Raw genomic sequence first — 23,439 nt, forward strand, 5'->3', positions numbered from 1 at the left:
CATTTATTGTTATCCAACTGCAAAAAGGAAAGGGAAAGAGTGACCTTCAGTGTGTTATAGTCATACAAAACCACATATAATGTAAGGCTTTTATGTCCCTTCGTTTTCCTCTCACCGCCATTTATCTAGGAAAAAGCCCCTATAATCTTGCTTTAATTCACTTAATTGTTGATTGTTCAGAACTTCTTAAGTTCTTTAAAGAATTGAATATTATTTTCATCCTCCCAATACAAGGCCTAAGAATAAAAATATCTTTTCAATCTCAGTAAATGAATTATTCATGATCCCCCAGGCGGTATGCTCCATATCATGAAATAAATAACTGTATTTGATACAGTCATTATCAAAGAAAGCAGTTTTCTTGATGTGAACAGAGCATTAAAGATAGACTTATCAGTGTTCTTTTCACTCTGATCCCTGTTCACAGTACCAAGAGAAGACCCATATTTGCACCTCTATCTGCAGGAAGTACTTCCTTTTAGTGGAGAACTTTCAAAAGGAGATAAAAAGGAGGGAAGATTGGAGGACCTATCATGATTCTTGTTTCATCCATGTGAAGTATTATAGTTATCCATCCAGAGAATAAAAAAAGAGTATTTTATGTCTGAACAAAATGTTAATGGTTTAATGCACTGGAAGGCTTGGTTTTGGTGCAAATTTGGTGCAACCAAGGCTGAAGTTGCTTAGATGGGCATCATATAGATTGCACAATTTAGAACAGAACACAAGGCCCTCCAGCACTTAGCACTTTGGGCATGTTCATCACATGGTCGTGCCTGGCAACTGGTGCACACTTGGCTGGCCTCACAGACATGAGATGTGGATGTACTGTCCTAGAGACTTAATGAAGCACAGCGTTGAGAATCTAACCCTTACTGCACTGCATCCATCACTAATCAGTTAATCAGCATTTCTGTCACAATGTTAAGGTGAAAGTTTGCCTCCTTTTTATTGTCTTTTAAAATACATCAGAACTGTTTTGCTTTCATGTAAGACTCTTTCTTTTGTTTGAAGTACAGATGCAAAAGAGAGGAGGGAAGGACATCACTGGCTTTATACCAGTCAAAATGAGCACAACCAGGTTAGGAAAATATAAAGGCATTTCTGAAGAAGGGGTTAAATTAATTATACAAGATTAATCTGCTTAACTTAATTTAGCATTTCTCTTTAACTATAAATAAATGTACACTTCAGCTAGGTACTTAGACAATTCTATCTAGAAAAAATTACTCCTTTCCAAATACGAACATATTTACATATGAAGATAGAAAACTGGGTAGACAGTGTAACAACCTGGCTGACCATATACCAAAGGAATGCAAAGCTGTTTTGTAATAAAAAAAAAAATTGCTTCATCTAACTCTTCCTTTATAGTTTCTCTATACTTCTTGATATTTTCAGTCCAAGGGTAGGAAAGAGTAATACCAAAATACAATGTGATTATGTGTCATCTTTTTGTTCTTTATTTCTAGAAGCTCATGATCTGACAGGATTTCCTCCCTGCATACTGCTTAAAAAGATGAAAAACACCAGCAACAGACTGAATCTTTAAATATATACTCAAACGCTTTAAGATTTGCTGATACAGAGTGACTGCAAGAGGCACTGAATTCCTATATTCATGTAATTTGATTGCACTAACAGTGTTAAGCTCAGCAGATTCATCCTGTATCAAAACTTTTGAGTAGAGCCAAGATGGCAACTAGTGCAGATGTATTACTGCGATATCTGTGCAAAAGTTACACCTTTCCAGAAATAGGTCGTTGAGTATTAAAAAATAAAAAATAATTAAAACCAAAATCAGTTCAGCTGACTTTATTCAATCTGAAATTTTGTACAGTGTGGCATTTCTTGACACAGCCCCATAGTTCTCAGCCACTTACCCCTGTCCTGTGAGAGGCAATCTGTGCAATTTGAACTTTCTTCCTTTCAGCCTACACCCTTGCTTCCTTTCAGCGTGTAGTTTGTCTGAGCCACGTCACTGGATCAATGACTAGTTGCTTCTTGAGCCCCACGTTGTGGGCACTATTTGTGGCATATTATGACACAGACTCAAACTGATGAGGAAACTCAAATCCAACTTTATTACAATCAAGCCCTTTTTATCCCCCTGTTCGGTACTTTCCCAACCTGCACAAACATGCCACGTTCAATCTCATTGGCCCCTGTAAAAACTCCAAGTAAACAGTATAATCACAATGCTGAGCACATGTTGTCCACATGGTGACAGCTTCACCCCGCTGTCTCAGACCCACTTGAAACCCCCACATCATCTGTCTCCAACTGAGACTCCTGCCACAACACATCCTGGCCCATCCCCCCAAGGCTTGTTTTTTGACTTTTCCTGTCCTTCAATGTTCTGACTCTTTGCCCCAGGGATTGTTAAGTATTAAGGCCTCAGAACTCATTCCCAACTGTTTTTCATGCAAATCTTATCATCTTCACTCCCCACAGTACAGTACATTTAATGCCTTCTGTTTGGAAATAAACTGACCTACAGTGATGAGTACCAGAATCTGATCTTCAGAGTCCCAGAGTATTTGCAGACCATTTGAGATCAGCAATGCCTGCTAATGTTGACCACATCATGTAAGCAAGGGTTAAGTATTTCTTGTTGAGTAGATAAGGTAACACCCACAAGATTGCTCACAAATTCTTCTGTGCTAAAGTAGAACTTGGAATTCAGAAGTTTAATTCCAAGTACCAAGACCCTGAAAAAACCCTGGCTCTGCTCTTGTGTGACTTGAAGATACTGACTGTGCAGTCATTTTGCTGTTACTCTACAGTGTTAATGCATTTATCCAAAGACCACTGAAGGTAAAATACATAAAGAGCTGTTTGAATAGTCTTGAACAAAGCACTTTTTCATTCAGAAGAATGCCTGAATCACTAAGCTAGAGTGATGCTTTTCTCATGATCACTTTTGATACATTATTCTTCAGCTTTTTGTGGTGCATTGTCACAGTTTCAATGAGAAAGGTTGAAAAGTGCCATTGCCCAGGATAACTTGTTGGTTTAGTTAAAGGATATTGTGAAGCTAGGCATACCAAAGTGGGAAATGAAGCCAACTCTATTCTCCTTGGGTGAATAACTTGATTATATAAAAGGTGGGGAGCTGCTCTTCCTTGGATCCTTTTATGGATCTAATCAGTGTTATTAAGTTACTCTTTCTTTAAATTTTTAATTGTGACTCAGTAATAATAAAGATCCAACAAACTCAGTGATTGCTTTTATTATCCTTAGCTATTAACTCCCTTTCTGCAGAGAAGAAACGAAAAAAAGGCAGGTGTCTACAGAAATGACGCCTGGACAGCAGAGGAAAAAAAGACATCATGTAAGGCACTTGTTGCTGACAAGAAAACAGGTTGTAATTCAGCAAATGCTTTGGCAAACTGTGAGGACCACATGGAGTGTGTCAAAATGTACCTAGCAGAAGTCTGTCTGCAAGCAGCCTGCATACAGGCAATTATATTAGACATTGGCACCAAGGGACAAAATCAACCTCAGAGGAGTAAATCAAATATAGCTCAAGACACATGTTGTGAAATTGCCCTGAGAAATGGGCAAGCAGCCAATAAAACATAAGGCAGCATGGTCAGAAATGAGTTGTGTCATGGCCTAACATATGGGATGAAAAAGAATCAGAAGAAACTCCTTCTCTGTCTCAAAGTCTGACACAAAGGATAAAGGTATGTCCTATCCATCTCCTTTTCCAAGTGCCTGAGTATTTATAATGTTCTTGTCACAGAAAATAAGTTTTTCATCTTTTGATTGAAGTCATCCTGAGAAAAGAGAACTCCATCAAATCAGTTAATGCTTGTAGCAAGAATCTAACTATTTAAAATATTTCTTTATAGAAAATGCATGGAGAAACTGATTTGATGGTAAACATCCTCTATTTGTTTACAGTAGCTATTTAAATTTAGCAGAGGTACATCACTGTTGTACAACTACAAGATAGCTGATACTCCCTAATTCTTCAACAAATTCTGTAGTTTCAAATGAACAATATAAAAATAAAAGGTTAAACATTTTATAGAAAACCTATGGAATTCTTCAGAGATTTTAAGAATAAGAGCATTGTTTCAGACACAGCTCTATAGTGAGAGAACATCATGAAGCCATAATTTCTCATCTGTTTGATTTGATTTTCTTTCACACCCATATTACAAGTTTTTGATCTGCATTTGTTGTTGTTTTTATTTTATATCAAATATAGGTTCAAATATACATATCTATTTTTTTCCCCACAATTTCTTAATTGACTAACGCGTGAAATACACCAGATTCACCAGGAATTATGACATAACTATGTCCTGCTGTTTAATAATGAGGGACAGGTTTGGGAGGGAATAAAAGAACTAAAAAAGAAACCAAAATAAAATCTTGCTTTCTATGTTTGGGTTTTTTTCTTAAACAAAATAGTAAACAGAAAAAAAATTACTTTTTTATCCAAGTTGCAGTAAAAAGAGGGAGAGTTCCTAATTTCACGAATGGGTCAAATGGGCTAGTATGCAATCCAAAGCTTGCTGAAGAAGCTTTAATGCTGCATACTGCATGCTGCAAACCTGTCCAAGTTTAAGGCTGTTTGCACTGACTGAGCTGTCCTTTGTGAAAAAGCAGAATTAAAAGCAACATACCATATAAACTGTTTATCTTTAAAATAACATTGTCTGGCAGGCAAGGGAGGGGAAGGAAAACCACACAAGGGGACCATTCCTTCATTATGGGGAGAGTGAAAAACCTGTTTAAAATTTCAAGGCAATCAGCATCAAGAACCAGAAAAGACTGGGTGTATAAAGTCCAGCTTTGCATGCGTTTCATGCAGAAGCAGGAATATTTTCACCTAGTGGTACTGTGCGTGCCTCAGAAATGGAATCGTTACTCTCAACAGCCTCTGTGTTGCACATGCAAGCCACAGTGCTCATTTGTACAAGGTCAGTTCCTCTTTCTAATTCTCATTATTCCCAAACAGCAGTCCAGCTCACTGATACCGTGAAAGAGTAATGTCAGATGATTGGCAAGTGTCTCACCAGCAGGAAGTTAGCTGATAAGCTTCTTAAGTAGTAAGCTCTGGTAAGCAGGAAGCACTGGAGCCAGCTCGAGGAAGTTACCCTTAAAATTGCTTTGCTTAGACCTCAGCCTCAGCAGCCTAATTAGAAGCTGTTGAAAGGAAGAGTCTCTGGTGTGCATTTTTCTATAGACAAGACTCAGGAAACATGTTGCTTGGGCAGCAGTGAACAGACAGGGAGATAAATGTTTAAAAGATACCATAAAAATATCAGACAGTTCATGAGCACAAGAGTGGAAAAAACAGACTAATATAAGTGGCCACTGAAAGGTTTAGAAACTGACTGAGACAGGTCCCAGTGGAAAAGCATCAGGCAAACAGGCGAGCTATGCAAATGAATATTGGCATTTTGAACATTTCCTATTTGTGGAACCCGATCAGGCCCGGAGAAAGGAATGATACATAACGAGGATTATCATATTTTTCCACATGATATGCTGGGTAGAAAGAATGACAGACTTTTCTTTATAGTGATCTAATCATATGGACAGGCACTCTCATTCTTTATGGAAAAGACAAAGCATATTAAATTAGGAGCATTAGATTGAGCTAATGATGGGATGGCAGTGTGAACGAAAATGGGCTCAAAGATGTAAATGCATGATCTGCAAAGGTTATTAAAATAGCATTTTCCTGAGTCTTCTCTCTCCCTACCCTGAAGTAGTGACAAGAGCTGCATCCTCATAAAGCTGTGAGATCTCTAATCTCATGAAGGCACTCAAATTATTCTAAGAAGCCTCTCAAGACTCAGAAGTATTTATGTGTATGTATCTATACATATATATATTCAAAACTATGATTATCAGATTATTTTCAATATAATTCAAAAGGGGTTTTGTTACTTAGGGTTCCTCTTCCTCCACACGTGCTACTGCCATGACAAGCACCTTCCCCCATTAAGAAATCTCATTTCTAGATCCAAGAGCAATAACTTCAGGATACAAACATTAGGATTACAAACTGATTAGGTTTTGGAGCTGCCTTTTACCTATGGCAGTTACAGCTTTTTTGCTAACACAGTCGCTGATGAAAAATCATCACATGCCTAGTTAAACACCCAAAGCACACATCATTAAGTGTCTTGCTCCACTGTGCAGGCAGACAGGTTCTAGCACCCACAGATGACACCAGGTAGTCTGAATTATGCATTTTTGTCTCAAAGCTAATTATTAGCGTAGTCACATAAGTCCATCGTACTGCTACCATCTATTTCAGCTGCCCTTAGGTTCTTAGAAGAAATGTGCAGCTTCTCCTCCCCAGCAGCTGCCATCTCCCTTTTTCAGAAAAGCAAGGGACTTTGGAAGGGACAACACAGCTAGCACCAGCCCAAACTCCATTAACTCCATGACACTGATATCCACAGTTGTGGACAGAGGAGCAGCTATCAAATGCTCCAGGATTCTCTCTGTAACTATGGGCTCTTGAACAGGAACTTATCATATTAGTGAGTGTTTGATGAGAATACAGGAGGATGACTATGGCATGCAATGGATCACTAGGCATTTGTGACATATCAGTGGAGTTGGCAGCCTGCAGTTCAAGTATTAGTGCTCCCATCTACTCCTCCCTTTTTACTCCCTGGCTGATGACACAGACATATTCCACAGCCCTTCAAGGTTACTTAACTTCAACCCATAGGCACAGCAGGGGGAACTAAAGACAGGAAAAAGGAATTATCTCTGAATTTCCATCTTGTGTTGGTAGATTTGCAAAAGCTGTAGACATATACATATATATATATATATATGCATAGATACGCATATATACTAGTATGTTAAATGTAACCAAAAATATGGATCATAAATGGAATTTCATGACACAGTCTATAAGGTAATTGTGGAGTGTGTGTCACAGACACAATAGAAAGTTAAAGCTTAGAGGCATTATGAACTGTCATGTCAAATCATACTTAGAGAGCTTTAATATGTGGATTACAGATACATTAAACCATACTCCCCCCTGACTATTATGTCAATGGGACTTTGCATATTTAAATAATACTAGAGTGTATAATCCTAGTACTACGCCATGCATGCACAATAGGTCTGGGCATACCTGAAATGAGTAGGAAAAATTCAGAGTTTTTGTCAGAACATTAGTTACTTTTAGTGCATAAAAAAAGACAGATACCATTGTGTCCTGGTTTGAGCAGTAGCAGTCATTTTTCTCCTTCTTGGTAGCTGGTGCAGTGCTGTGACTTTCAGGCTGAGAACGGTTGCCGATAGCAAGTATGTTTCGAGTTACTGCTCAAATGTTTGGTTTGTCCAAGGCCTTTTCTGAGCCTCATGCTCTGCCAGGGAGGAGGGAGGCCGGGAGGAAGGAGAGGCAGGACACCTGACCCAGGCTAGCCAAAGAGGTATTCCATACCATGGCACGTCATACCCAGGGTGTAACGGGAGAGACCCGGAAGGGCTGGAGCTCTGGGGGGATGGAGGAGGTATCGGTCGGTGCTCAGTTGGGCAGGGTGGGGTGAGTTGTGGGTCGGTGGCTGGTGAGGTGTTGTATTCTCTTCATTTGTTATTGGCTTTATCATTATTATTTGTGGTAGTAGTAGCAATAGTGATTTGTGTTATACCTTAGCTATTAAACTGTGCTTATCTCAACCCGTGGGGGCTACATTCTTTGGATTCTCCTTCCTAACTCTCCGGGAGTCAGAGGAGCAAGGGGGGGAGTGAGTGAACGAGCTGTGCGGACCTGGTTTAAACCACAATACATTGTTTTACAAAATCCCTTTATACAGAAATTAACAATCACAAATGCACTCTTATGGTAAAACCCTCTGTGTGTTTCAATAGAACATTTTTCCCACTCTATTCTCTTTCACTTTCATATCACTACTTCGGTGCATCAAAGGTGAACTGCCGATCTGAAAACAACTATACCATCTTAACTATTTTCTTTTCTCTCTGCCCTCCAAATGGGTCCTCTTTGTTCCTATTTACTGAACTGTCCTTTCATCTTCTCAAGCGAGATTCAATCTTTCCACATATCCACATTGACTTTCATCACCTCCTTCCATCACAAATTCTAGCTCCCCCCAAATTCACAAAGAGCACACACTTGTGCCTAATTTACTTCTACGCTTACTGTTTTGTTCCATCCAGTGTGTTAAGAACAGGACATACAGTGGAAGAGTGAATAAAGCAAAACCATATCCAGGAAGGAGTTTCCAGTGCAAAACTTTATTCTTGGAAAGCTAATTAAAGATGTTTACAGCTACATTACCAGTCCCTATTAGGCAACAGGACTATATTGAGTGAAACAGCTATTGCTGTAACCTGATGTCCATATTATATACATTTTGTTATGTAGATTTGTTATGAAGGTTTACTTCAGGTTAACGCCAATCTTGTGCCTTTTACTGATTACCATTTAACAGTTGGAATAATTTTGATTAATTTAATCCAAAAGTAGTTCAGTTTATGAACTCCTAAATCACTCTACACTGCAAACCAAAGTGGTTACAGTGGAAAATTTGCTACAAAGTTCTTCCACATCTGAGTTAGTTAAAGGCAAATGTAGATGCATACATATAAAAACCAGTAAATTATTACCACAGCTAACACTGAGCATCAATTTAAGTATCAAAAGATTATGAGTGTAGTTGCCAGAAATCTTTCTCTTCTCCCAGCTGACATAGAGCTTTCCAGATGAGAAATTAGGAGGGGTCCCAGTAGAGCATGCTTCAACTTGGTATTCTTAGACATAAAAGACTTAAAGAAAGATTCAAAGAAAGATTAGAACAATATGAATGTCTGGAGCTTATGTGTGGAATAAAGCAAGATGAGCTTCAGTCCTGAAACAATACCTAACTTTTAGGAAATATATAGAACTTCTGTGGGAGCAGTTTATACCCGGTTTGGCTACTAGATGATTCTTGCACTTCTGTATCAACAATAGATATCTACTGTTGGAGGTACTTCCAGACTAGGGAGATTATAAATCTGCTCTTACAGTGAAATTCTAATCTGCATGTGTCACTGTTCCACCCTTCACAAATAGAAGGACGTTCTCTGCCTGAATTTCAGACACAGATCTGCAGCAAAACCTGTAATCAGGAAAAAAATATTAAAAAAAAAAGAATAAAAAATCTGACTTCCCTGATGTTTCTTTCTGTCTCTTTGCTCTGGTGTTTTGCCATCACACATCCTTTTGGCTTTTGTTTTCTTATGGTCTCCACAATCCTCTGTTTCCTTGTGTAGTCCCTGTTTTTATCAGCATCTGCTGAGATGTCTATTTTTTCTATAATTTATCTTATCTAGTTTCCTTCTCCCTATTTCTGGGTTTCCTTTCAGTCCTACTCTCGAGAGATAATGTCAATCTGTGATTATTCTACTGTTCTTGCTATGACATTCTGTAAAGAAAGAGAGACATATCTATAGAGTGCTTGCTTATTTTTGAAGCCATGCGGCAGCATCTACTTTTCTGTAGTTTTAGTGTTTTGCCTTTTTAGAGGACACTCTAGCTAACTCTTACTAACAGGCAACCTTTCTATCTAAAAAGCCAAATGCACGCTGCCTATGATAGCAGTGCTCAAGCTCAGCCATTGGTTTGTAGCAGCAAATGGGAGTAGTTGCCTCCACAGTTTTGGAATGGATTACAAATTTGACTTATTTTTTTTCCTGCCATGACAACCATTGTCTTGACTGTGCTTTCCTGTTCAAAGAACCTGTTGTCTCACTTCTGATGGAAAAAAAGTAACTAAAACATATGTAAAGTGGATGACAATAGTGTTTAGACTTAAGTCTTCAACAGTGTATCAATATGGACAGAGACAGAATATTCAAAGAAGAGACATCAGCTTGCAAATACAATCCACAAGATAGTGGAGAACAGACGGATATCATCACCTCATGCAGAACTTATTAAGGGGCTTCTATAGAAGTTGAGGTAAAAGGGAGATGAAGATGGGCAAACAAATTATTTTTGGTGGTATATCCCTGCTATATTCCTAACCACAAACTGCTTGCCACCACGGATGAGTATGTACAAGTAATTAAAAAATCCTAATGGCTTTTGAGGTTAAATATTGTTTAACATGCAATTGCTATTTTATATGAGCAGTAAGATATACTGAACCATGTTTAACTGGTCTATTAATAAGTAGGTACCTCAGGTGACTGAATGTATTTTGACCCATAGCATTACGCTTCACAACATGCATTCCTGGTTCAATAAAGTATACCCTCCTGTGTCCTGTTGCTCTGTTTAATTAATTTTAAAGTTATTTCTAATTATTAACTTGAATTCTTTATTATTTTCCCTTTTTAATGGATGATTTAACACAGCTTTCATGCCAATCCCACCTCTTCTGACTCATGTAGAAATACAGTCTGAGGGAAACCTGAAAGCTTAAGCCTTGATGACAAACTGCCTATTTTCCAAGATTTGATTAGTCATTCAGTTATGTAAAGCAGTTTGGTCAGTACTTTCTCTACATTCTCTAACTGTATTAATAAATACAACATGGCTGTGTGGCTGGTTTGGGTTTTTGTTTTTTTTTTTTTCCTGGTATATATGGGAAAAGAAGTATAATAGATTAGTTTTAAGATAGTTGTCCTGTAGCTTTCTTTTCACCTCCTGTGGAGATAGACTGTGATAGTTATAAAGTTATCTGTTCATATCTTGCCCCCTGTATGTGATTTGAAGTCACTGAACAGCATAAGCACTAAAGCTAGGTGTTTTTCTTATTAAGGCTTGTCTTTGGTTTTGGCTATTTTCATAAACAGAGTAATTTATTCTACCAAGTCTCCATAACCCCTTAAATTACAGTACAGCAATGAAACATTCAGGCTTCAGGAGAAAATTGCTCCTGAGGAAAAAGTCAAACCTTCTGCCCTGTTATATGATACTAGAGTTTAATGAGTATGTAAAGTATCAAATTAAAAAATGTTAGTGGTTTATTATAGCTGAGCAATCACTGAATGAGAAACAGGTTTCCCTTTCATTGAACATTAAGGACATGACCTGAGGCTGACAAGCGCACTGCTGCCTCAGATTCAACATTTGATTTAGGGCTGGAGTAGTTGCCAGCCAGAAATCAACTTAGGTTTTGTTTATTTGTTTAATCAATAATTTTTCAAGCTGCTTATAGGAAAGAAGTATTGTAATGAATTAAGAAATTAACTAGGTTTATGTTATGCATTTGCATTCATCATACTCAGTTTTTCTCCAAGCCACTGCAATACAAATAATCCTTTGAAGACAGCTAGACCCTACACAACAGTTCTTTATGGTTGTGTATAGTGCACCACAGTTCTGCGCTCTTTTGGTGCCCGTTTGTCTTCTCTGACAGCTGTTCCTCCGTGCCTGTAATATACATTGTTAATAGAGAAATTACTTCTGAATTATGGAGAATAGAGGCAATGCACTTCAATTCCTATAAGCTACTTAAGGCAAATCTTGCAGGGTTTGTGAAGTTCTGTCCATGCATCAGAACTCCCAGCTGTTCTCTTATTGGGATGAGTTCAACATTTTGCAAACATATATTCCCCAGCTGAAAGACACATTCTCATTTGAAGACCTCTGCCAAAGTCTCATGCCTCCCACAGGACCATGGCTCACATAAGTCATCAATGATCACTGCAACTTCCATGTAAGCCAAGTGTGCAGGTTCTCTTTTGCACCAGTGAGGATGAGTGGGATGACTGGTATGTGCCCAAGTCCTGCTTGATGAGAAGTTTTGGTGTGTTGAGGGAGTACTCTTAAATACAATCTTCAGAAGCACTCACAGGTCCCCCAGCCAGGATAGGGATATCAGCTCGTGAACGAGTGGTACAGGCTGAAGCCTGGTGAAGGGAACAAAGTTCAAACAGCCCTAGGATGGCTGGACACATACAGGGGGACAGAGTTACAGCCTCCCCCCTGCCCACTGCACTGCCCAGGAGCTGATCCCCAGGATCAGCAGTAGGAAGAGGCTTCTCTTCACTGGCCCTGAGTATCGATAGACAAACTTCTCACCAGCAGGCCCACAGGACCCACAGCACCTCCTGGGCAGCTATCCACACGTTCCTGAGAAAGACTGCACTTCATACACCAGAGTTACTGTGTTATACACAAGAAAAAATTCTAGTTAGCACAGAATAACAAAGCATAAATAGGCCTGTAACAAAATCAAACAAGCAAGCAAGCAGACATTTCACTTCCACAAAAGTAATTTAAAGGCTTTGTGAAAATTCAATTGGAATTTAGAATAACTGGGACATAGCATTCCTAACGCATTTTTCTTTCAATTAACTCATTCTTAATGCTAGAAATTGATGCTGTTTGCAATACAATTACTTTTTTTTCCATTTGTGTCTAATGGAAATGTACTACAGAATGAACTAGAAAAGAACTAACATGAGATGCATCATCTAGAAAGGTAAGTTTCTGAGGAAGACGTTAGCAAGCAGGAAATATGGATTCTAATAAAGCTATCATCTCAGTCTTAATTACATTTATTGACAAAATAGAAATATTCTTCCCATTTCTTAGGTTTCACCCCTGAGTGCTGAGATCACAATGAGCCCACAGTACAATTTGTTTGACCACACTTTATTGCATTTTCCATGTAAGTAATCCTGTTCTATAGCATTTTCCTTTCCAATGCACTCTAATAAAGAAGCAGAAACACTAATACAGAGTAGAGCAGAAAGTGGTGGCGGTTCCTTGACTTCCTTCTTGGGATTTCTGATCTGTTTAGCTTTGCCATTTTCCAGAAGTCCTGTTCATTTTAGCTTCTGTTAAAAATGTGCTCTTTTCCTGTTCTAATCTTTCTGGTTTAATTTTTCTCCTGCTGAGTGCAGCTGTATATGTTTTCATTTATAATGTAGCACTGTCTAGAAATCCCAGTCAGAAGATGTATCACAGTGGTTGCAGTTGTAGAAACCCACAAGAAAATGGTATTTGACCAAAACAAAACCCAACCAAACAATTTTTATTTTATTTTTTTTTCTCATGGTTCTGATGGAATTATAGGTTTTCCCAGTGAGAAGAGAAATGGTGTATGGAAATTAAGACATCTTGGTTGTTCTTCACTATCCACTTTTTGAAAGGGATTTGAGCAAACTTTAAGCCTAAAATCAGGGAGTATAAAATTCTTTAAAAATTATTCACAATAAGCAATAGGAACTTAGTGCTGTAGGGGGGTTGTTTTCTTAAGTCAGAACTAGATCTGTTTTAGCAGAAAGCTAACATTCTTCCTCCCTTTTCCCCAAACCCCAAACTCCTTCCCAAACTCATTTTTCACAGTCTGTTTGAACCTGAGTTTTCTTTATGCTGCTAGTGGGATGTTGCACTCCACCTTTGCTCTAGAGCTGGGGTAGAAGTAATATTGTCCCTCTTCCACTTTCATACACTGCATCCTCAGACAGTACTGCACCTTTTTGGTCCTTTTATATAAATGCACCAGGAGTGCATTTATACACACTGCAGACTGCAGGCAAGAAACACTGATCTGGACTCTCTTTTTCTTTTTTCCCATCTGCTTCAGCCACAGCCCAGCTCACTTGTGTTTCTCAGAAACTGCAGATAGTGTTTTGTTATGCTTGGGTCCCTTTCAGCACAGCATTTTTCTTTTTCTGATGCCAGTCAGTATCTTTCTCATAATCAATGTCATTCACATTGGCAGGTTATTTTCATTCATCTTTACCAAGAATTCATTAATCACTGGAAGAGTTCTCCATAGAACATCCTGATTAATAGCCTCTCTGCTTTCTGGTTGAGTAGAAAATTTCTGTTGTAGTGGTGAATTTCTCAGTCATTTAACCTTAGAGTCTTAGAAATCACAGAGCTGAAGGCATCAACTAGTCCTACCTGCATACAGACATAATAAAACACCTAGACAAATTCTAAAAAGCATACATCTTTCCTCTTAAAAAGAAAAAAAAACCAACAAAACAACAACAAAAAAAACCAAACACAAAAATCCCAAAACAACCTATGCAGGCACCTTATCATACTGCTTCACTAGCCCTTGTTTGCCTTGTCTTTCAGAAATTTCCCCAGTACCTACACTAAGTCTTTGCTGAAAATTCAGCTGGTTTCTCTCTGTCCAAGACCTTATGGTCACAGAGAACAATCATTCACTGCCCTCATTATAACTGCCTTTTACTTAATAGAAAAAACTCACTCTTGCTGCCTTCTGTCCCTTATTCTTCTACCTGCTAGACTAAATAAACACAATTATTTCAACCTTTCTTTTAACTCCTAAGTCACTTTTTCTACACCTCTTGCCATTCTTACTACTCTCTCCAACTTATCATGCTCCTGTCTAAACCATGATGTTAGGCTCTGTTCCAGCCAACGATGCTCTAAAGCCAGGAAGAACTAGAAAAAAATTGCTTCCTATGTATTATACCCAACAGTCATCTTAATTCATTCCAGAATGAGATTTTCTGGTTTTACAACAGGATCTCTCTAATGACTTGTATTCAATTTTGAGATCTGTGATAAGCTTTTTATCTTTTCCATCCAACTAAATAACCAGCTAGAACCTATTTAAAATGTGTGTATCTTATTTCTCCTTTCTAAGTAAGTGCAACACATTGCTCCTAAAATCAATTGCATGAAATTCAAAGAAATCTTTTCTCAAATCCTTATTTTTGCCTTCAAAATGTGTTTGCCACCTTTCCCTGAGTGAATTCTGCTATAGTTTGTATATATTGCATTGATTATCCAAAGACTTTTGTACAAGAATAAAGCATTGACTTCCAAGAACCTAATTTAAGCAGTCTTATATGATTTAGTGGGTCTTCAATGATCTTTTGTCAAAAACTGCTGCTGCTAGAGCAATTGTGTATTCACATAAGTTGTTTTCTCAATTGCCGTTTCTACAGGCTCCTGCTCTGCGAAGCCAACCACTGTTTTCTTTCTTCAGCAGTTTCTTTCCTCAATTCAGCTGACTGTGTTCTGCAAGTAGATATCTCTACTTGCTATGTTCTATCTACGAAATAGAAAGGTGTATGTATAAGCCTGTCCGTGAGGGCTGCATCTGTTGTTTCTCCTTTACCTGGCTTCTGATCTTTCTCCAGCATCTGCTTCCAACAAGACTCTCCCAGATTCCACCAATGCTGTATTTACTGATGTTTCCTGCAACCATATCCCCAAGGGCTTTGCACACTTCAGTACATTAAACCACCTCTTTCACATTTCAGTAGGTATCTTGGTTACCTCACCAACATTTTGGCTGTTACTTCATATGAGGAATCAACCTTTGCACACATTACCACTTTGCATCTGGCATTCAGACCTTCAGTCTGTCAAAGCTTGGAATTTATTCAGTTCAATGCTAATTTCTATCATACCAAGCATTTCTAATTGAATCTGGGATGCTTTCTGCAGATTAGTTTTCCTCTCTCCCACTTCAATCTTCGTGTTTGGCATAGGCAGATCTAGCAGAAGGACTGACAGCATATAAAGACCAATTACATACTTTCACAGCATATCACAGTTTTTCACTCTGCCCAGGATACAAAAAGTTAAGTGCTGGAATAGCCTGAATAAGTCATTAATATATATGTGCCAAAAAGTAAGGAACCAAGGTAAGTGCAGCAGGGAATGGCTCCAGTTTACTACTTGACATCCAGAAGGCGAAACAGAATGACTTCTGAAAAGAGATTGCAATGAATGAGTGAGCAAATTAAAAATTGGAAAGATGATAAGGGAAAGATTTAGAAAGTCTTACAATGCTTTGAAATCCTCTTAGTGCTGCTGTGAGTGCCATAACCAGTCTGCTGCTCTGCTACTTTGTTAAATCAGCCCTTCTAAACACAGTACTTGTCAGCGACGCTGCTTGCAATTTGGTGCTTGTTCAATACTTAGCAGAATAGGCAAAGATAGCAGAAAAGGCAATTGAAACAGGAAGTTTTCTTTTCATACCAGATGAGGAAGTTCAAGATTATCTGTAGTAAATCAATACATTGGTTAATTGTCAATAAAATGAGGATAATTGTGCAGCTCTTTACAAGGACACTATAGCATTTAATGTTCTCAGACTTCACATTCATTGGTAATCACCATACAGAGGAGCTAAAATGAAGGGCCTCACAAATATCTCCACTTCCATCTCTATTTACTTTGAGCTCTATCATCCATTTCAACATATATTAGCAACATATGTCCACTTTGCTTTAATAAACCAGACCAGCATCGGTGAAAGAGATTGCTTGAGTTTTACTTAAAACACGCAGATTTCTGCATGTTACTGGCTTAAGGAGCAACATAAAAGTAAGCCATATTTTATTACCTTTTTTTTATATTGAGTTTTCATGATGAGTTTATTGAGAAAAATCTGGTTCTTAGTACTGGAGATCCTCAAACCAGTAATGGACATTCATTTAAGAAAACATTTCCAAAAATGCTTGAGTAAGAGCACATGCCTAAATCCTATTGAGTGTGGTCAATGCGACCTAAGGATATGCTTAATATTTTGCTAAATAACAAAAGACTTTCCTATATTTTTAAAAACTAAATTGGAGCCTAGGAGAAATTATTAATGAAAAAATAAATTCTTAGTCAAATTTTGCACTTTAAAACATATTTATACACAATGTGATCATGTACGGTAACTCCCTATGGAGTAATTGCATTAGGTATGCTATAGTCTTTCTCTAAGATAATGATTATGTGCAATACTGAAATTTGTACATTACCCAAAGCTCTCCTACAATTATCCAGAAAAGATATTTACATCTGCTTATGGAATTTTTCAACAAAATCTTTTAAAAACTCGTGTGTTATCCAGAAAAGTGTATTTTCCATATGGGACTGTGTGACTGAATGATTTGTAAAAGACAGAAGGCCATCCAAGACCTGGTGCAATGTTTGAAAATAATGCTGGTCAAATGGATGTGACAAAAGTACATAAATGATAAAGAGTTTTGACTACCTTAGATTAAAAGCCAATGATGTTAACACTAGTTTCTGTCACCTGTAGATGATCCCAAAGTGCTTTATACATTATGCATAGCAAGAACAATCCGCCCACTGCTGGAATACAATTATCTCTGTGGGAGAAATGTGGCATTCCAAGATAGCAACCACATACTCTGTCAAGGTAATTTGATGCAATTGCAACCTTGAACACTTATACCTAGTAAGCATAAATACATAAAAAATTCTCTACAGAAACAAATACCTATAGGTATTTGTGAGGAGAAGTGGAAAAAGGTGCTTTAAAAATATAATTTCTACATTTAATCTTTCTGTTATTGTTTTTTCATGTAAGATAAAAAGATAAAAAGTCCTTCCAGGTTCTGCATAATCAAAGGTAAACAAGACTTACAAAACTTACACTCTCATTTCTTCTGCTCACTTCTGTGTTACTGTGCTTTTACTTGACTGTTAAAAAGACCGCAATAGTTGCCAGTAATTGACATGTTTATTTCCTTTCTTTACTCCTTCACCAATACTGATGCAGCAAAATGGTCAGTAATTAATAAATAGCTGTCCCTGATTGTCTGAAACAATGGATTTGATTGCAGTATTAGATGTGTCAATTCAAATCATAGAATCATAGAATCATAGAATAGTTAGGATTGGAAAGGACCTCAAGATTATCTAGTTCCAACCCCCCTGCCATGGGAAGTTCTGCATATTTATCAGTGGTTAGTCACAAGGAGCATCTTGAGTAGATAGAATTTCTTCTCCATGTCCCCAAAGGACTCTTGTGATGTCAAGATATGTGGACACACAAGAGAACAGGGAAAGATGGAGGAAAATTCTGAGTTGTATGCTACAAAATCTACATGCCATTCACACCTACTCTTTCTTTTTTGACCAAATCTACACTTTCCAGGTGAGAAAATATATTTGGTGAGAAGATTCTCTTAAATTGCCAAAAACCCTAGGGAATCTGATTCACCACTCTGTGATTCAATGCTATAATACTTCAGTTCCATTTAGTTCATCCCCATTGTATTGTTCTGTTGGAAAGGACCCATTTATGGGCACACACATAACAAGTACAATTTAAACAGATTCTCTCAGATTTTTCTTCTCTGCAATCCATGCCTATACACATATTGTACATACACACAAAATATATGCTAAAGGAATTTATTAAACTGAGTGCTCAATTGCTTAAAAATGTCAGATTTGAGGTTACTACTTCAATGTTAATTTGATCTCTCATACATATGCATTATGCTATAATCTTTAATTACACCATTACACAACATCTTTTCCACAGGAACTCACCCATAGTACAGGTCATGAATGTATGATGCTCACTTAGTGATCAATATGATGATCAATATTTTCTTTTACCCTCATTATTCAGTGTGTGACCCAAGGCTTTCCTAACTTCATACAATTCAAACCTTACTTCTGAGTAGGAACTACAATTAATTCCTAACAGGCTACTCTAAGAAGTTCATGAGGAGGATATCCCAGAGTTTCATAAATATGGAAGTACTTATTTCTCCAACTACCCTGGTGAGGAACATGGTGATATTACTCCTGTTTGAGGGCAAGAAACTGTGGTACTAAAGCAAATCCATGCAACAGCTGGTGACAAATTTCAGAGTACAAAGCATTAGTGTCCTTCAACCTTCAAGACTCAACACCAGTGAAATGCTGCATGAGTCCAGTCCCTGTGAGTATGTGGTTTAGGTGCCCTGTCCAAAATTACATGGACACTGTAGTAAAGACAGGACTAGACATCAGCTGCCACAGCAGTATATAAACATTTCTTTTCCACCTTATGAATAAGCACCCTACCTGAAAATTACTGCCAGATGTCAAGTTCCCCATAGTAATTGCAAAAATGAGCAAATAAACCTAAAAAAAGTATGTCAGCTTAGATTCTGGAGTTCTTCTGGGTTTTTTATTTGATAAATAATTGTGCTTGCAGAAATGATAGAAAATATCATGATTACAAGGCCAGATGCATACAAAAGTATTTTGTACACATTCTTTAAAATACTCCAGCTCTATATTCCAAATTCATAGGTTTATTTCTGTAAACTTCCAGGACATTTGGAACTCAGTTTCTGTCCTACTAAAGGCCTTCTTTTTCTTATGCCTCTAATACCAATCAGATCTTAAATCATAAGAAAATATTATTCACAGTTCTGTAGATTCAGGACTGTTCTTTATGTACTAAAAACTTTTCTCAGTTTCCTAAATTAAGACACAGGCTTTTCTATGTATAGATGAACTCAGATTTGATACAACCTATCAAAAGAGTTGCCAAATTAATTGAAGATTTTTATTAATAAGAATCTCATTATGGCAGTATAAAGCTCTGGCCCACAGAGCTTCTGCATGATTACAAGGTTAATCCTTTGGAGAAAAGTTGTGTAGACAGACTGTTATGTCTCAGGCAAGGAGCAGTTCTAAATATTGGGCACATACATAAATGTAAATGCATGAATTCATATATAAGACCAGTTATTGAAAATATGTGGTAGTAAAAAATAAACAGACATGCATTGTTGTTTTATAAAAGACTTAAAACCTTCTCAAAAGCAGTACTCTGTCACCCTCAAAGAAAAGAATTTTTTCTTCATGTTCAGATGGAACTTTCTGTGTTTCAGTTTATGCCCATTGCTCTTATCCAGTCTCTGGGCACCACTGAAGAGACTGTTCCAATCCTAATGACACCCATCCTTAAGATACTTGTATGCATTGGTAAGATCCCTTCTCCATCTTCTCTTGTCAGGATAAACAGGCCTAGCTCTCTCAGCCTTTCCTCCTAAGAGAGATGTTCCAGACCCCTAGTCATCTTCGTAGCCCTCCACTGGACCCTCTCCAGTAGCTCCCTTTCTCTCTTGAACAGGGGAGCCCAGAGATGGACACAGTACTCCAGATGCAGAGAGGAAGCACAATAGTTTTCACAAAATAGATTGCTTTCATTAAATCTGTGTACTAAAAGAGTCTCTTATTTATTTGACATCCAGTTTTATTTTCCTCAGTTATCTAAACTGAAATAACCTAATGGCAGTAGTTTGGTGAGAAAGCTGACATTGACTTCAAAACAAAGTGAAGTTTTTAAAAACATCCAAAACCACAAGGTGTTATTTGGGTAACTTACTGTGTAAAATACTCCCTGTGGTGCGTGGATCATTTCTGTGTATGTTGTAGCTGCTTTCATGGGTTTTGCCAATTGCTAAATAAAATAAAATAATAAAATAAAAAACCCTACAAAACACAGAAGAGCACTGCTCTGTCAGAAAGAGTCATTGGTGCCAGAACATTGTATAGTGTGAGGGTGTGTGATGTTACTAGCAATTGCATCCAGCTGCATCCAGCTCCATCATTAACCCTCCACATATCAATTTGCCTGAAAGAATTATCACTGCTGCTAAACCTGTTTCCCAGAAAAGCAGCTCATACAGTAATATTTTGGCACCCTTTATGTTTATTTTGCATAATTTCTTCTCCTTTCCACCTTCTAAGTCAGTCACTTGAACATCAGAGCCTCAGCATGCTACTGGAACGGAACAGCTCGACTGACTTTCCAGTACTTGCACCCCACCAAAGAGTAATTTTAATCCAAGTATTTGAACAGTGTCCTAGAAAAATGGGACAATCACCTAGACTTCACACTGTGATGTGCAACTCATTACTCTGCACATGACTGAAAAATAGGTTTAGAAGATTATTCTAGGTTTATGATAACTATGTTTGTGTTTTCTAACATCTTAGATTCTGTACCAGGCTTTTAGCAAGGTCACTACGATGTTAATAGCTTCAATGTTTTGCAGCTAACCACACTTCTCCCAACAGCACTATTTGTCTTAAGATTTGTTAATCAGAAACTACCTTCCAGTGACTGAGCCAGAAGTAGTCATCTGAGGCTCCATACAACCCTCACAGCTTGAGGTAAAAGCATCTAGTGCTCTTTTCACTGGAGAAGGAAGCAAAGAAGTTCAGAAAGAACTGAGGGAGATTCTGCGTCACGTTAATGGTTAAACTCTTCTTCTCCTCCAACACTTTCCTAAAATGACTGAGTGACAGATCTATGCTTAAAAGTTTGTGAAAATCTGATAAAGATATCATGTATATAATGGTGTGGCAATCACAGGGAAAATATTTTTTTTGTGTTTGTTTGTTTTTAGGTCTGAATAAATAAGGCTTAAAATTCTTATCCTTGCATAGTCTTTCCAGTTTCACTTTTCCATTCTTCCACAGATTTTCCATCTGTGTTGAACAAATTGCTTTGCACAAGAAGTTCAGGGCATGTAAAGCCATCTACAGTGATTTCAGGGGTAGTGAGGCTCATATGCACTTTTACAATTCAGGCTTTCATCTCTTTATATTACAAAAAGGAATTATAGCACAGAGGTGACTGAACCACCTGTCAGCTAGTGTCACACGGAGATAATACTTCCCTGGAGCGCTGGATAGTGCCAGAAAGCTATCAACTTGTGTCTGAGAGTGGTGCAGCAATTGTGGTGGTGTGATGCCCATCAGTTAACAAAAACAGCCTCAGAAACACTGACGTACTGATACAGCTATATCCCTTTCCACCAGTCTGGCTACTTCCAGGGTCTCTGCCTTTGTTTTATCTTACAACAGTGCTCAAAAGTAGCACAACTTAAATCTTGCAGGTTTTTTTAGCAAGAACAGATTTTATGACAGGATCCTGGAGGATTTACATTATTAAAAATAATGTTAACTGCTACATTTCTAGTGTAATTTTTCCTCTTCTTACAGGTAAAAAGCATAGATAATAACAAAAAAAAACCCTTGAAGTTCAAGTGTACTCTGATGTTCATGCCACTATCTGCTTGTAAAACTGTGTTATAGCTAGGAATATTTTGACAATGCCATAAAAGCTGATTTTCTGGCACTGCATTAGCTTTGTTCCTGGAAGAACTGTCTTCCATGGTACAACACTTAATATATCTCAGAATAAAGATTTTTCAAACCACTTGTTCTGTGGACACAGTTTAATCACTCAAGCATTCAGGAATTTTAAATTGATATATTTTCAGAATATGTATATAGTTCAACAATATACATTTCTCTGTTAAAACAAAATGGAGTAAAAGAACTTGCAAGGTTTTATGCTGTAGCTTTTTCTTTTTCTCAGTGCATAACTACCTATTCACAATAATAATTCTGAGATAGCTCAGGAACTTATAGATAATATCACAACTTTAACCTCTTTCAGATGAAAAGTGAAGTACACTCTTTCTCTACGATGTACCACTATAGCCTTCTGCACATATTAAACATAAATAAACCAGCAAAAATCACTTCACTACACATGTGATTCTGTCCTCTGGGAGAAGATGAGGGGAAGGATAGACCACATTTGAATTCACCACCACAGCTCTTATTGGAAAGGCTCAAGACGAATGTGACATAAAAACCTGAATGCATTACTGCAGTAACTGTAGCTCTGTTCTGGTGGGAGAGGAATATCTAATTGCAATCAAATAGCAAGGAAGAGACAGATCCAGAAAATTCATATCTGAATTAGCTTTTTTAATTAACTGAAAGTTTGGGACTTACAGGTCAGATCATGTTTAGTAAGTACACAGTTAAATTTTTAGATGTCTTTATGCCTACTTTTCCCATGACGTAGAAACACCTTCTATCAATACCCAGGATGGCCAAAACACAAGACATACACACTGTGTGAGAGTTAATCTGTAACATCTCTGCCTAATATACGTGCTCTAAAGTAGTTTCCTTTGGTAATATCTGTACTATAGCTCATTTCAGCTCTGAAAGAAATTGTGTGATTTCTAGTTTTAATAAGAATGGCCATAAAGCATTAAGCTATAAAATATTAAAGCTAACTTTGCATCCTTAAAATTTGTTTCCCTGTGAGTGGGTGTATAATAGAAAAAAGGAGTTATAAATAAAGTCACTTAAACAGTAACAGCATTCTCTGTTTTAACACAAATTACCAGCCCTGTATTCCATGGCTTACATAGTCTTTCAGATAGAAAGGGGACACTGTGATAATAGAGATAATTATAAATCATGTGGCCTGGCTTATTCATTTTACAGTCTTGTTCCTAAGCACAGGAGGGACCAATAAGATTTTAATTTGCTCTTACAGACAGACATCTATCAAACAGCGTTTGTCCCAAACATCTCCCCTTGAAGTTTTGGAGATGCCTGATGTTATGCATAGTATTTCATTCACGTTAATTCCTGATTACCTGCCCTGAATTTCAGTCCATCACTGTGTTCTATCTCCATCTGAGATTAATGGGCACCCTCCCTTAAACAAGTGCCCAGTAAAGCCTTCAGTAATATAGTTTTAAATCTTGAGAAATACTATACATGGTTGAGGGGCAAAGGAGCAGGGGGGCAGAAGATATTGTCATACAGAAATATTTCCTTTTGAGGCATTCTTATATGCTTAAAAATATTCTTAAAATAATTAAGAATGAGTGTTAATGGCTCTAGTTTTAGTAAAATTT

Source organism: Melopsittacus undulatus, chromosome 2 (assembly GCF_012275295.1).
Source record: "Melopsittacus undulatus isolate bMelUnd1 chromosome 2, bMelUnd1.mat.Z, whole genome shotgun sequence".
Lineage (NCBI taxonomy): Eukaryota > Metazoa > Chordata > Aves > Psittaciformes > Psittaculidae > Melopsittacus > Melopsittacus undulatus.